At 42.5% G+C, this 15,495-nt stretch overlaps 1 protein-coding gene across 6 annotated transcripts in view; it reads left to right on the top strand.

Moving 5' to 3' along the window:
* Positions 1 to 15,495, top strand: part of ATXN1 (ataxin 1) — a 310,686-nt gene that overhangs the window by 225,986 nt on the left and 69,205 nt on the right. The gene's annotated exons all lie outside the window — the stretch shown is intronic.

The following is a 15,495-nucleotide window of genomic DNA, read 5'->3' as shown; positions in this document are numbered from 1 at the left end:
ACATCGATTGAAGTAATTTAGCCATTTTCAAATTACAGTATTGCAGACGTGGTTACCTTTACTTCTGGTGTTGCAAACTACCGTTACTTTGATCAACTCCTTGTATTAGTTTGAGTATCATACATTTTCTATATAAATACTCCTCTCTTCTCACAAATTCATAGGAATTAGAGTAGCATACCTTTCACAGAGAAAACAGTCACATAATTAAGAACCTGATCCTGTAGCCTTTAATAAAAGAAATTGTTCCCATGAGGGAAGACTAAAGAGAAGGCATGAATATTTTAATGTTCATTGTTTTTCTCATGAAGTTTATTTCTTTTCTGGGCTGAAATGGGCAATATATGCAGATCAAACGTTAACATCCTTACAAACAGAGCAAAACAAGAATTCTCTGCCTACCARGTCTGAGAATAATCCCTTTTTTTTCCCTTAAGGAAACCCTGAGAATTTCAAAATTAGATAAGTTAGCATTGAAAGCCTTATGCCCAAAGTATGCAGCAGTCTTTCAGGATGCTAATGGTCATCGAACAGCTGCAGATTCTTCCAATTTGAGCAAATATTGTTTGCACTTGCTCTAAACTGAGTAAATATAAATGTATTTCCTGACAACTGGGCATGACTTCTACCTCCCTGGAAGCTGAATATTCTCCTTTGCTCTGCTTTTCCTTTGCGTTGTAAGCTTTATGCTGCAGATTGAGGGAGAATCTTTCTCAGGGCTTTCTCAGGGGCCACTTGGAAAATAGGTGTTRTAGAAGACACTGAAAAATATTCATCATCTGTCCCATTTCCTGCGTGTGAAATAGTTAACAAAGCTGACATTTGGAGTTATTAGTAACTGGTATCACTAAGCTGCCAAGTTAGTAATACATTAAGATGAATAGGGGGTGTCTGAGACCTGAAGCTTCTTCCTGTCTGTGTATCTGAGCAGACATGGCCATATCAGTTTATTCCCACACTTTGAATGACTTCTGTGAAACCGCAAGGGCTTACTTTGCAAGCTGAGATCCTAGAGCAGAGGAGGGCCATCCTTAAATAATAATAACAATAAAAAACTGTCCTAGCATGCAAAGCTGTTGGGATGGCAGAAGATATTTGTTCAAGATGTTGCAATCACTTCCACTGATTGCAACAGCAGCACTACCTCATGCTGAGGAGAGCGTTCTCTGGGTCCTGTATAGTATGCAGTGTTCAAGATCAACCAGATAAACTGTGTGAGGGAAGGATGTAATCATCTGCCATTACAGGTGATGGAGTGTCGGTGTAAGATGCTCTTGGTGTGATTATGACGTTCTGCCCTGTCCTAAACACTTCAGAATGAGCCCATTTAAAGTGCTATGTGGTGGTATGCTGTTTTGGTGCCAAAACCCCAAATTACACTTGAGAAGCCCAGGTTTGGAAAGAAATAGCATTCTTCTCACTGGGTACAGATGGAAAGAAGGTGCTCTTGAAAATGACTCTTACGCCGGCATCCAGGAGCAGTTTCTTTAGGTGATGGAGAGCTCTTCAGAAGTTCCGAGAGAGCATATTTTGTCACCTCACTTCTGCTTGGAGGACAGTGCTGTCACAACCAGGCAGTTGGCCAGGTTCCTCCTCTCCTCTCCCTCTCCCTCCCCTCTTCCCGGGATACTCTCAGGGAGACCAGAATACCAGAAATGAGGAGGAGTGGTATGTCTACCCTTTCTGCTTAAAGGAAATGCAAGCACGCAATCATTTTACTTAAAAACGCTGCTGTCTTTTCCTTGCATGTTTGCAGGGTGTTGTCACGTTAAAGCGTGTGGAGAGCGCTCAGACCTTTCCTGTTATGAACAGTAGTTACTGTGTTCCCATCTGTGTCATTGCACTGCCACTGAGGCAAATTTCAGAGCTGGGGGGCAGTCAGGAGGGCAGTAATTTGGGACCAGCACATTGTATCCACCTAGAAACTCAGTGTTTACTAAACAGCATAATTTTTTTCCCTTCCTCTCTCCCRCTCTCCTCATTTGGATGAAACAAACTTCTGGAATAGTAGAGCTTGTACAAATCAAGTCCATACTCTGCTTTTGCAGGGAGAAAAAGATGTCGTGAGGATTTGTTAAGGAGGATTATTATTTCACTTAGTGAGGGCTAAAAACGAAGGAAGGTGAGGTTCCTTTGCTGTTGTGGGAGGTACGTATGATTTCCAGCATTTCCAGCATTTGTAATTTTCTGGTAGGATTTCAGTATCCTGAGTTCTTTTAAACTTGAAAATGTACACTGTAGCTTTTTTGGAGTGCTAGCCACACATGCACAGACGCATTCAGACAGGAGCAATGAATAAACTCTTCGTGTGCCTCACTCAGAGGCATTTCTTCACTTTTTTTTTTTTTTTTTTCTTTTTTTTTTTTTTTTGCTTGCTTGTGCTAAAACCTCTGGCACAGTTTGTGGGAATTGGAAAATAAATCTCTGAATCCTGCATGCGTCAATAACTGAAATGGCTTCAGTTAATCTCCTATCTTTAGCTGTTATTTTGGGCAAACTGCAGACGGCAGGATAGTAAACATCCCCGTCCCTCATTCCGACACGCTTTAATGCGTGCCTTCGGTGGGGATTCGCCTGCGTGAGGGCTGGGCGCCATCCGAGTGAGGATCGCAGCGTCTGTGCTCGCTGCCGCGCAGCGTTTCACCCTGGCTCCCGTCTGACGTGTTCTTCCTCCGCTCCTTGGCCCTCGTCGCTCCCTTCAGCCTGCTCCTATCTCATTCATGCTCCTCCCGTAGCCCTTGCCGCAGGCTGTTTTTCCTGGCACCGTGACCTCTGGCAGGGCCGGGGAGTGAGCAGCTCGCRGGGCTGATGTCAGTGCCGCTTCCTGCGCTGGCTGGCAAGGCTCGCGGCCRCCCCGGCACACCCTTTCCCCAGAGCATCACCTTCCTCCCATGCCCACGCCATCTGCGCAGCCCCTTGGAGGTTAAACCCGAAACGTAAGCCCGTCATGAAARTTGCAGGCTAATGAGCCTTTTACAGTGGTTTGCTGAGAGCAGCTATCTGCCATGCTTTGAGCCTCAGCGCTGGCTTTGTGGCGAGGCTGGAAGCGACGTGCAGTTGTCTGCTCAAACAGTGATGAGCTGTACACACCTTGGAAGAGCGATGGAAAGTTTTGACACATGCAGCCTTAAGGTTTCCAAATGTGTTTGCTTCTGAATTCCTTTCACATCTGTATCCTCAACCACTTCATGGCTTTCTGCAGAAATTACCAGGCTACCAACAGAAGAGAACTGYATGTGTTCGTTCTTCCAAGCAACTGCCCAGTGCATGCCATTTAGTATTTATAGGGAGACAGGAAGGAGAAAGAATCACTATCATTTGAGAAATGTCTCTCAGAAATGGCAGTAATTTATTCCCAGGCGTTATTCTTCATTAAGAGCTACAGACAGCTGCAGCTTCCCTGTAAACAGAAATTGTACTCTGTAGGCATGCTATACMTAAGGCTTCAGGTTTCTGACATTTCTATGCCAAAAATCAGAAGTATTTCTCACCAAATAAATGTTTATTCAGAAAGTCTTATTTCCTGGCTTTTGTTTCACATCACGTGCTTCCGACGGACAGGCAAGAACAGCTCAAGGCTGATATTCGGGASAGGAAGTAGGAACAGTTTGGGTGCCTTTCAGCACTGAAAAAAATGGATTTCAGCCATAACACCAGGCCTCAAGTTCGGCAGTTTATTTAAATGATAAATATGAGATTAAAAGGAATGCTGCAGAAATACAGTAGAGCTGCTGCATCTATACAAAGTGAAGTAGGCCACTGTACGTGTTTCTGTGCTTCAGGTAGACTCCTTCCCTCCCGCATCCCCAAAGCCGTGGGCATATCTTCTTGCACAGGGCTCCAGCCTGGCATGATACATGTTGTTTCCGTGCTGAGGGACCCTGCATGTGGAGGAGTGGGAATGGGCACCTGTGGATGGCGTAGGTGAGAGCTCAGCTATGCCCCCAAACCCGGGCTGCAGGGCTTGCTCCCTGCCCCGTGACCGTGATGGACACCAGGATCAATTTGAATCCTGCAGAGGGATGTGCTCAAGGAGCCCCTTTGTCACCAGCACTCATGGAGTGTCTCAGAGCCAAACGCCTTTTTCAGCTGTGTCTCTACAGCCCCCCAAAATTTAGCTTGTTATTCTCCACATTCCTGCCTGCTGCCTCCTTAGCTCAYCACCTCCCAGCCTGCATTTGCCTGGCTCTCTTTTTCCGCCTGGATTGCTGAGCCTTTCCGATTCCTCATTTGTCTCCCTTGTTTGTTTTTGGGGATTGGTTTAGCTCAGTTGGTTAGAGCATGGTGCTAATAATGCTAAGGTCACCGGTTCAGTTCTCCATATGGGCCACTCGCTTGAGGGCTGGACTAGATGATCTCCAGAGGTTCCTTCCAACCTTACCAATTCTATGATTGTATGATTTACCTRCTGGGTCCAAGCTCTCTGTGTGGTTTGCCAGCCTCTGCCACTCCAGGGGGTGACTTTGCTGTTGCAGCAGCCCCAGTCAGTTGCATTTTGTAACCTGTGCRTGTACTGAGGACGCACAAGATGTCCTCATCCTCCTTCCCTTCTTCCCCCTGCTTTCTCCCTGCCCCAGCCACCCCTAAGTTTCTGGCTTGCAGTCTGCAATCCATGTATTAAAATACTTTTTTGTTAGATCATTTATTACTCGCTCTTGGTTTTTTCTCGGCCTATATAGCTTCTAGAGAACTGAGAAGTTGTAATTTCTCCAGGGCTAAAATCCAAGTCTTTGATAGGCAGGCATGATGCCTGGGGCCACTACATGTTGCTACCGGTTGTCAGCTTTGTAAAACTTATCCTGCAGAGCAAGGAAATCCGGGCACAAAGATTGTTCTCTTTTCTTACTGTGGCAAGCCGTAGTTTGCCAGTCTGTTATGCCTTTTCTTCATTGTCTTCCAAGCAAATGGCTGTAAGATTATGACTCCTGTGTTTGGACTGAGAACAGCTTTTGCCTGAGCAAACAGATTTCTCTTTGGCAGTCACTTTAACTGCTGCCCCAGCTTTTCGCTGTCAGCTTTGTTTGATGATTTGCTGTTAGAGAAGGCCAGGCAGCATTCGTGCGTTGGAGCGAGTGAGCAAAGTAAGGAAGGCAGGTGAATGCATTTGTTAAAGGTTGTGGTAACAGGATGGTTGCAGTGTGATCCATGAGGGAAAARCATCTCCTGCAATTCAACAGTGTAGCCCTGTGGTTGCTCTTATTTTTAACTTGGTGCTGTCAGCTGGAGAGACTTCAGGTCCTTGTGTATGCAGTACTCCTTGCTCCAAGAGACTTTCTGTGTGAATCAAGAGGGAATCAAGCCTAGCCTTTGCAGACCAGACTGTGGCATGAAAGCTGCTCTAGTATTTGCAAGTTGTGTCTGGCATGGAGCTGACTAATGTATACATGTCCCATGGGTGTTTGAATATTACTTTTGCTGCTGTTCTGCCTCTTCTCCCTTTTACTGGTTCTTTGTCCTGCTGCTCTGTGAGTGAACATCACTGGTGAGCTTGTTTATTGTGTCCACAGTGACACTAGCAGAGTCTGGTATCCTGCTGATTTTTCTCTCAATGCTGATGATTTTGATGGCAGTAGCAGAAAGGTGTTAAAAAAGAATAAATTAAGTTCTCCAAGATTTTTCCATTTTCCTATGTGATGAGTGCATTCAAAAAGAAAGGCTGCTGTTACTGGTAGGTTAATTAAAAGTAATTGTGAGCCCTCATAGTAGAAATACTATTCTGAACAACTTATTCATATTTATTCAAGGTCTGTTTGTAGCCTACAAGGCATGTTGTCCCCAGCTGCTTACGTCAAGGAGGAATATTAGATACTCTCAGAGAAACTGGCAGTATTAGTGCTGTGTTCCTTCCCAGTGAGTTTTATGTTTCTGGCTGTTAAGCAGCATTGGGTGTTTCCAGCTACAGACACTGATGAATGTTTCAGAGGCACCTGATGGCGTAGAGGTCAAGAGAAGGAAGATAAAGAAGCAGGTTACTAGGATTGCTCTTAGCTGCTTTTCCTGTTGAGACGTCAGAACTTGAGATAGGTTAATGAAACCTGAGATGTTGTAGTCTTTTATTTATTTCTAGTGGATTCTCCTAGCAGCTCTTTAAATAATAGAGAAACCCTCCCTAGTATGGCAAATCAAGTTTATTGCACCCAGTAGTGCTAGAAGAGGTTTGTTTGGGGAATGAGAGTTATTACATTAGATAAGGAGAGGAAGGTTGTTCAACTGTGTCTATTCCAGAAAACCTTCACTGAGAGTTGAGGTGGTTTATAAATTCTGACTCTCACTTCCAGTGTTCAAACTGCCGTGAATCCTGCTAMGGCATTGCAAAAGCTATGACAATTGAAAGAAGCAGGGCAAAACCTGATTTGGCTTCCCTGGCGAGGGGACGTGCGTGACCAGARCTACGGAGATTCCTTGCAACAGGGAGGCAAATTGTACTTTAAGCCTTCATCTACTGGGAACTTGTGTCTGGCAAATAAAACCTGTCTTCTCAACTCCCTGATTTAGCATTTCTGATGCAAACAGTTCGCAAAAGAAACCTCAGGGAACAGCAACCGCCAGTGAAGTAAAAGTGAGCATGACACTCAGGGTAGAGCAATAGGAAGAGCCTTGGAGCAGCTGACACTTTTCATGGTCACAATTATCTGTTTTGGAGTTTTTTGAAGGGCATATTTGTTTTCTTGTAAAGCCATGTACTGTAAGCAACCTTGTTGAAGTATCAGCTTGTTACGACGCAAAAGTAAAATAACGTCTCTTTGTCATTCATTCTGTGTTACGTACTGCTGTCTGAGGTACGGAGGTCCTCTTAACTCATTTCTGCATTAAGAAATATCCATTAGATCCATAGTGAAAATAATCAGGATCCTTTTTGCTTTTACTAGAAGCCATTAAAATGTTAGTATAAATATCTTCAATTAACACTGAGGGACAGCTAACAGCGATTGAGAAAAAGCAGGTGCAAGTATTTCCTTTTATTTATCATTGACCAGTCAAACCAGTTCGACAGAAGGGATTTGGCGTAGTGAGTAGTCTTGCTGTTCCTGATGATGTTCACAGAAAGGGTGAGTGAGTGAGCTGCACTGCTCTGTATGTCTTCATTATTGGGTGAAGCCTCTTCTTAAATTAACTACGGGTTTTGTTGTTGTTATTATTCTAATGTAATTATTGCTTTTCTTCAGTCAGCCTTATGCTTTCCTACTTACAAATAAACTTCTTCCATCTGGAGAGTATTTTGAGATGGGGAATGTACAGTGAAGTAGTGGAAGTATTGTTAGTACTGTGTTCTTTTTTCTTTTCTCTAAGTACCTGGAAARCCATAAAATAAAATAAAAATCAAATAAATGCCAAACATTATATGGTCTTCCTCTCTTAAAAAAGATTATGCAAAGGAAAACTGTCGAATTATCTGCCTAAGCACATGCAACAAGAGAAGCATCATACATTGATCTGTGAGACCCCTGCAGTTCTTTACTTTTTTTTTTTAAAAAAAAAAAAAAGCATTAAGAACTGAGGAATCGCCACATTTTGCTTTCAGATGACAAGATACATTGCTTCAGCAGTAGTTCTTGGACATAATGAAATACCTGCTGGCTATAAGGAGTAAAAAAGGCTCGGTCATGATGAGTACATCTATTTGTGCATCAGAGCCCCATGCAGAGATTCCCTAGCTGACAAGGTGCTTTGCTCAGGCTGATTAGTCCTGCTTCTCCCCTTACATCTTCCCTGCTTATGCTAATTAGTCTGCGCAGGGTGCTGTTTTTCTGCTGGCAGCGCTCAGGAAGTGTATCTGTGCGGCCGTGCCCTGCAGCGTGGACTATCAGTGTCTGAGCCTGCTCCACACCAGCCCTTGTGCCTGTGTTGTGTGGTTGTGCAGTGCAGGTATTTCCTAGAGTTTTATTATATGTTCACTCAAGAATCACTCGGCCTCGAGTGACTTGTTGGAGACATGGTGAAGGTACGTAGCACAAGGGAAGATCTTGAGCAAGTGCTGGTAGCTTCCTTGCTCTCCRAAGGACGTTTGCTGCACGGTGTCTTTGGATGCTGTTGGTTTTGCTGAATGTGAACAGCGTTGCTGTTGTGCGCCTAATTCTAGATGTGGTGATCTGGAGCTCCAAAGGAGGGAGCGGGTTGGTGAGGGGACAGAAGTTCTCAGGCTGACAAGCAGAAATGATAAAATAAAAATGTGAAGGGCTTTGGGCTTTCCAACCTATTTTCATGTACAGGAATGGCAGAAAAATGAGTTGGCGGGTTAAATTAGGTTGTGGAACTCAGCTAATTAGCTGTGCATTCCCCACACCACCTCTTGCCTCTGTTTCCTTCCCAAGTGCAATTGTTGCAGAATGAAATGAGTGCAAGGATAGGCAACATTCATAGTTGGGTATTTTAACATCCAATTCTGACTGTAGCTATTATGAAAGAGGGAAATTTGCTGTAAGTTATTGTTTCAAAGGCATTGACTGAGCTTACAGCAGCCAGGTTTTGGAAGTTAATACTGGAACAATTTTGAGCTATTTAAAAGGAAACAAGCAACCCTCCTCTCCCCCTACCCCAACAAATGATAACAAATAAAACTCTTTTTGCTCATTATAGTAGAAATGTTTTTTTACACTCCTGATTCTTCTTCCTCAGACTGGCACCTTCCTAAGAAATGCAGTTGAGAATGAATGCACATGTACACACACACACACACACACACCCCTATATATATTGATCTTAGTGAGTCTGGGAATGTAAAAAAGAGTGCAAAAACCTATGCTGTTTTTGACAAGTTGTTCATTTTAGTTGCACAGTTTTCTGATTTTCTTCATTTAGAAGGCACAGTAATGCTCTGTGTGTGAAGCCTGAAGTGTGATAGTTAAATCTCTTGTCAAAAGATGGGTGCCCATGTTTCCTTTCATATTATGAAATGGTGGTCCTTAAAATATGTCAAGCCACTGGCATGAATAAACAGCTATGCTGTATTATTTTTGAGACTAGCAGTTTCCAAGACAGTCAGTATGATCACAGCCATTAAGTGCGTAGAAAGTGTTTTGAAAGAGTAGAAAAAGCTTTGTTAAACGAACTGGCTAGGTCAGGATAGAAAAGGAAGAGTTTGCTATTTTAAAGCATAGCAGACATTTTCGACATTCTTATCAGAATGCTTCAGTTACACGCTTGTGTGAAGGGCTGATAAAGTAACGGGTGATAACAGCCCTCATAATTTAAAGTGCCTGGACTTGGTATGGTCTGTAGTAATGTATAATAGTAATAAAACTAAAACTTATGTTTGGGAATTCCTGGTGCTGCTTATTAGCAGATCAGTATGTAAACACTGACTCAGTACGATCTATACTTGAAAGATGTGTTTTGTTCTCTTGAGGGGATGTTTGGGTCTGTGCTGGCTCTGCACCACTTGAGTTGGGTGTAACAGGGGCCAGATTCAAATTGGGCTGTACTGCTCATTTGTCAGAGGAAGTCTGTTTTATATAAGCCACATGCCAAAATAATACATAGATAATTTTTCACTGTAATGCAGATATTTCTCCTGTTTTACTTCTTGAATATCAATGATTGTTTTCACTCAAGCTGCCTGGTAAGATCTGGTYGGGAACACCTTCCTAGGAGAACTCAGTCAGAATTGCAGCTCTAATGTTGATACTCGGTCAGGTTGAGACTGGCAGTTTCCAGTTCATTCCCACATCTGCACCGATAAAGTGAATTAAGAGGGTTTGGAAGAGCATTTTTGACAGAAATGACTGGGTCAGGACTGAAAGTGGAGAGTGGTCAGCGAAAGGAGAGTGCGGGACAGCCGGCAGCAGATGAAGAACCCCACAGGGTTCAGCCCCATGGGCCACAGAGGTATAGGGCAGCTGATTTTTCTGTTGCAAGCATGAGGCCTGATCCTGCTCGTTGACCTGTGCATGCTCAAGGCTGCCTGTCGTGTTGGAACTGGAGCCATCGAGCGGTGGAGAATGGTGCTTTTCCGTGACGGAAGAGGGAAACCTGCGTGCCAACACAAGGCCTGTTGTCTGGTGAGACTGGTGCTAAAGGTGACATGTAAAGCAATGGCTATTACTTCTTCAGGAAGACACATGTAGAAGACTGCTAGTCCTCATAAAAGGGCCTGGCCTTAGCTGAGTTATGGTTGTTGTTTTAAGGCTTATGGCACAATGCATTTATTGCTCAACAAAGGCATTTTTTAAACATTCCTTCAAGAGTTCAGAACATTGCAAAAAGCAAAGCACACTACCTCATTCTGGCTATCAAAACCGTTACAGTGTCAGTGTAGCTGACACTGAAATTGTATTCACAATAATTCCGTCTTAGTACCTGCCTCATACTGGAATCGCCAGTCAGGTACAGAAAAGATCTGTCACACTGAAGCATCATTTTTTGGTTTTRTGGCTTTTTCTGTCTTTGCATTTCTGTTTCGATGAAGATGGTGTGGGGGGCRAGGAGTTGCAGATGAAAGTTGTTTATCTGTGGACTGCCTTACTGGAATGGAGGCCGCAGGAGGCTTTCTCATAGTTCCTAGTTGGCTCAGTGCCATTTCTGAACAGTATGTRACCCTTGAAGATGCTCCCATTCAGACCAGACGTGGCCACAGTCTGATAAGGCTTATAGCAGAGTGAGTGGAGCACCCAGCTAGGGAACCGTCCCCCAACACGTCAAACCGCTGCGTTGGGAAAGTACTTCGCCTCCAATGCTATCCTGCTACTCCATTTACATTACTGTATTTCAAAGGTGTATCAGAAAGGAGCATTTCATACAYTGATAAAGGAAGTCACAAAATAAGGGCAGTTCCATCTCCTGGCATCATAAGCTTTTTCCTTTCTTTTGGCGTTGTACTAACATGCAATAACTTCTATTTGTAAAGATGCAGCAGCTCAAAACAAACTCTGCAAGAACGTTCATCTCAGCCTATGCTTGTCACTACAAATGTAATTATCTGTGTGGATCATCAGTCTTAAGACAAGTAATAGCAGTGGTGACGGAGAGCTTGTGTCACCCCTCTTGAGGCATTTCTGTTGCTCTAACGTTAAACAGGCTCTGGGCAGGTAAAAGGCTGATGGCAGAGGTCAAGTCTCACTGCATTAGACAAAGGGCTCGTTACATCCCTTCTGCTTTATGGTGTGGCAGAGGAGAAATTGTATCCTTGATCTTTACAGAAAAAAGCAATAGCAGAGGAGATTCAAAGGAGGAGTATGGAATTCTTAATTCTGCAGAAATATAATGGCACTTCAYGCTGCTCTTTCATCCAATTTCTTGTATGAAAAAGCAAATTCCAGAATTATTGTCTTCTTATTTATTTTCTAGTTTTCTTTTTTTGAGTTATCTTAACAAAAATACCATAAATGGTAGGAACATTCTTGTCTCAGTAAGAAGTAATTCTGATATGCAAAAATTTGAAACCTGAAGGATAAAGCAAGGGAAATTATTTTCCAAAGATGATGTTTTGTTTTGTTCTAGTAAAAGGAATCATTTAAGTGATTTCTGACTGATTATTTTATCCTTTTTACATGCAAGGAAAAACAATAAAAATTTAGCCATGGTAAGATTGGTCAAATAGTACTAGAAGTGGTTAGATTTAAAACACAGTTAAAATGTCACGGATTTTTTAGAGAGAGTCTCCCAGGATTTTAGGAATAGTAGGTAAAGGCAAAAGCTAATCCAAGTTTTTAAAAATCTAATGGTGTTTGGATCAATGGGTTTGGCTGGGATCATTTTACAGGTAGAATAGAAGCCAGGTCACAAAGCTAGAATTCAGATTCCAACTTTTCCTGTGTTAGAGGTCTTTGGGTTTCACTTTGGTTCTGGCTGGGRTCATTTCTCTTCTGTCTGCTAGTTGAAGTTAATCTTGTCCTACACTGCCTTTTCATGAAATGCATCTACAGTGCCTACTGCTTTGAACCTGGMAGAGACATGTGTTGCTTTTTGGAATGAATATTGCATTTCTTGGTTTCTACAATGCCTTTAAAATTCTTCTCTTTCTGTCCAATCTGCAGACAGACTAGGCAATGTTTAAAAATTCACRTATTAACTCCTGCAGCCTTTTTCTCTCTTTCTTCCTGTGGTTTGGGATGTCTCCATTGGTAGGGCACTGGCTTACAATCAGGAGACACAGCTTTTATTTCTTGCTCAGTCATGATCTGATTGGTGACTTGAGGCATGCCATGACCAGTTGGTGTTTCAGCTGTAGAATGAAGATAATGATACTGATATCACTCCTTGGTAAAGCATTATGAAATGTTTTCATAAGTATTTCTGCTTCAGAGCCTGGGTATTTTTAGCCTGGATTTTAAAGAAGTGAGGTGTATGTGATGATGATGTCTGTCTGTCTGTCTGGTTATCCCTGTTCCCCTCCCATAACACTGTGCCTCTTGGCTAATTCCAACCAAGTCCAGCAGGAAGTAGAAGTCTCAAAGATAATTAAACTCCTCCTTTTTTTTTCCCTTCTTTTTTAAATGCAGATCAGCAGGCAGCAGAGGTGAGAGGCATAAATTAATGCCCTCACTGAAGGGGAAAAGACAGCCAGACTCTGCCCTTACTAGCTCTCTTTGGCAGGGTCTGGCAGCGAGCCCCCTTGTCGTCTCTGCTGGGCTGTAACATCTCTTGCCTGGATACTAGGCCAGCATGGGGGGATGAGGAACAAGACTGGGCTGTTACAGGGTACTGTGGGGATGCAGAGCAAAGAGGGGTCAGTGCAGAGGGAAGGCGGAGATGCAGGACACAAATCCATAGGGAAGCTGGTGTGTCTATTTGCCTGTAGAACAGGCTGTGGTAATAGAAGGACTCCATCTCAATCGGTTGTTGGAAATGCTGGTGGTGATTTTTTTTTCTAGCAGCTCCAGGCAGGCCTTCCTCATATTCTTGAGTGTTTTCATTTTTTTCTGCACAGAGTTCAGGTCTTGTTTTGCAGGCAAAGCTCTCAGGTTCTTCCCTCCCTTGTGCTTACTTCTTCAGTACATGCAAGTCTAGGATCCTTTTCTTTCCTTGTTACTTTTCCCCATATATTCCAAGTGGAAGAGCTTTCCCATTCTTATGAAGAAACATCTCGCCTTGTCCTTGTTGCACGTTTAGTGTCTGACCGGTTCCTGTTTGCAGCAACCACTGGATTTCGCTCTTACAAAGSTCTGTTTGTGCCTGCAGAGTGCTGACCTTTTTCTGTACAGGGCCTCTTGCTGTTTTGTATTACTCTGTACGCTGAAGGCAGCGACACAGTAGTAATAATAATCGTGGGTATGCAGATTTATTATTTCATGTTTAGTAACTCAGTGGGAGCACGTTTATCTTGTACACTTGAGTGCTGTTTTTAAATAGTACTGTATATACAATAGATAAAATTGACTAACCAAGAAAACATTCTCAAGGCTGAAAGAATAAGCATGAAAGATATGCAAGAGTTGCAGTCTGGTTTATAGCACTACTCTGTGTCTAGCGTGCTAACGTACATGGCTGAACAGTTAGGTGTCTCAACTGAATTGGGCATCCCGATAAAGCCAAGATAGATTAAAGCAATCAGATTTATCTTGTATCTTAGAAGAGCGAGTTGATTCATTGCAAGAGAAAAGTGGTTTGCAAAATGAGTTGTTTTTTTTTTAAAAAGGAATATTTGGATAAGCATTCTTTCACTGGGCACGAGGGACAAGTAAACAAATGCCCAGATGGCTGCAGACTCTGTGGTTTCTACAAAGATATGTGAAGATATACGAAGACCAAAACTCCTGAACTACGTTCAGTTCACTTGTTTTCAAATGTTAGGCAGGTTTCAAGTTCAGTTCCTCTGAAGGGGAGAAACCATGACCGTGAAGGAACATGACTGATTAAAAGACACCAGTCATGGAAAAATACTGTACCCTAAAGTCAGCTTTGAAGTCTCAGAGTCTTTTTACTGACATCCTAGACTTTAGGTCAGGCCTTCAGTACAGAAAGTCAAGATCAGACGTGTCTCTGAAATTAGTTTTCAGGGCTTGTTTTTCTGTGCAAAGTGTAGTTTCCTGATGGCTTAATAAGAATCTCTCTCATCTAACATACTGTTATTAGTGTTATTATTGTTAAAGTATTAGGCGTATTGGCCACAGCCAGGGCTAGGCATTTGAACGCATAGATGGTAATAACAAAGACTCTCTCCAAGTCAAAGAGCTCATCATATGTACATATATCTGTGAGTAAGGTATAGGAGAGTATGTAGATTGGCTCCCAAATCAATGCACATTTGCAGTCATTTTGTGAATGGGCTGAACATCATCTTGCAGTAATGTTTTGCAGTGAAAGAGCTAATTAGTTCAGACATGAAGAATCACCTTTAGCTTCTGCCAGAAAACCCTGTATTTGAATCGAATGAAGCTTGACTAGAAGAGTTTCAAAGCTCTGCCTACTAGCTTTTTTCTTTGTTGTTCTTTTTGTTTTACTTTCTTGTATCTCCTAGTTGCATAGATGGGTTGAAGTAAAAGGTGCAGAAGACCTAGTAACRTAGGTCATGCTGGCCATTCTCCTGATAAGACAGTACAGTTCCCTGCAATGCATTTTTAACTGTTTTGCCCTATTTCGTTTCAAATGTCCAAAGCCTGTGACTTTCCTCCACTTCCGTTAAGGAGTTGTTAATAACTCTTATATTGTATTTAGCCTAATTCTCACTTTTTTAAATTTCTCATTACACTTATACTGCCCAAGACACCATCTGATACAATTCCTCCTTTCATTTACATGCTGTATCCTAATCCTGCTGCTTCCATCTTTATTGGGATAGTGCAAATCCTCTCCCCTCCCAGCATGTGCTAGTCTTCTGAGAAGCTGTCCACACAGTGTCTCAAATCCCATGTCTTGACCAGAGGAGAGTGCATGCACTTTGCATAGGCGTGGGAACTTTTAGATGTATATGCTTATGTGAAACAAAACCACTGAGCCTTTTTAGTACTGTCTGATTGAAGTGGTATTGCTTCACTTTTAATTTCTGAAGACCTCATTTCATCACTCTACCTTAAATTTCCTTCTACTGCTCTGAAAATTCTACACTGAATTTTCTTTTTTTTCCTTTTTATTTCCACTGTAGACGATGGAGTTACATGCCACATGGCTCTGCCATCTGGAACAACTTCTCTGACTCTAATTCCTTCATCTTTATCCTTGCCCTGAGTGTGTTAATCTTCCGTCTAGTACAGCAATCAAATCTTGTGCCCAGAGGCTTCTGACTTTTGTGTGCTCTCATTCTCCGCAAGACACAAAACTTCTGCTGCCCTTTGATTGACAAGGTATATTGTGATCTGTGCTTATTATTAGTAGTGTGGACGTAGAAGACCTAATTTAGAGACAGCTAATTACGTACTTCAAATCTAATTCTTGTTCAGGACCACACATCAGGACTCACTTAACATTTAACACCCCATGCACTTCCATGCTTCCATAGCTGAAAGTGTACTTGCTAGAGTACTTTAAAAATGTATTGCTGTTGCACCTGTCAGAAAGATTCCCTGTCCAGACTCTCATGAATCTCTGCTTTTTTTTTTTTTTTTTTTTTTTTTTTTTTTT

This window comes from Rhea americana, unplaced genomic scaffold (assembly GCF_003343005.1).
Source record: "Rhea americana isolate MKP2758 unplaced genomic scaffold, rheAme1 scaffold_31, whole genome shotgun sequence".
NCBI classification, from domain to species: domain Eukaryota; kingdom Metazoa; phylum Chordata; class Aves; order Rheiformes; family Rheidae; genus Rhea; species Rhea americana.
This window is presented reverse-complemented; position numbering and strand designations above follow the sequence as displayed.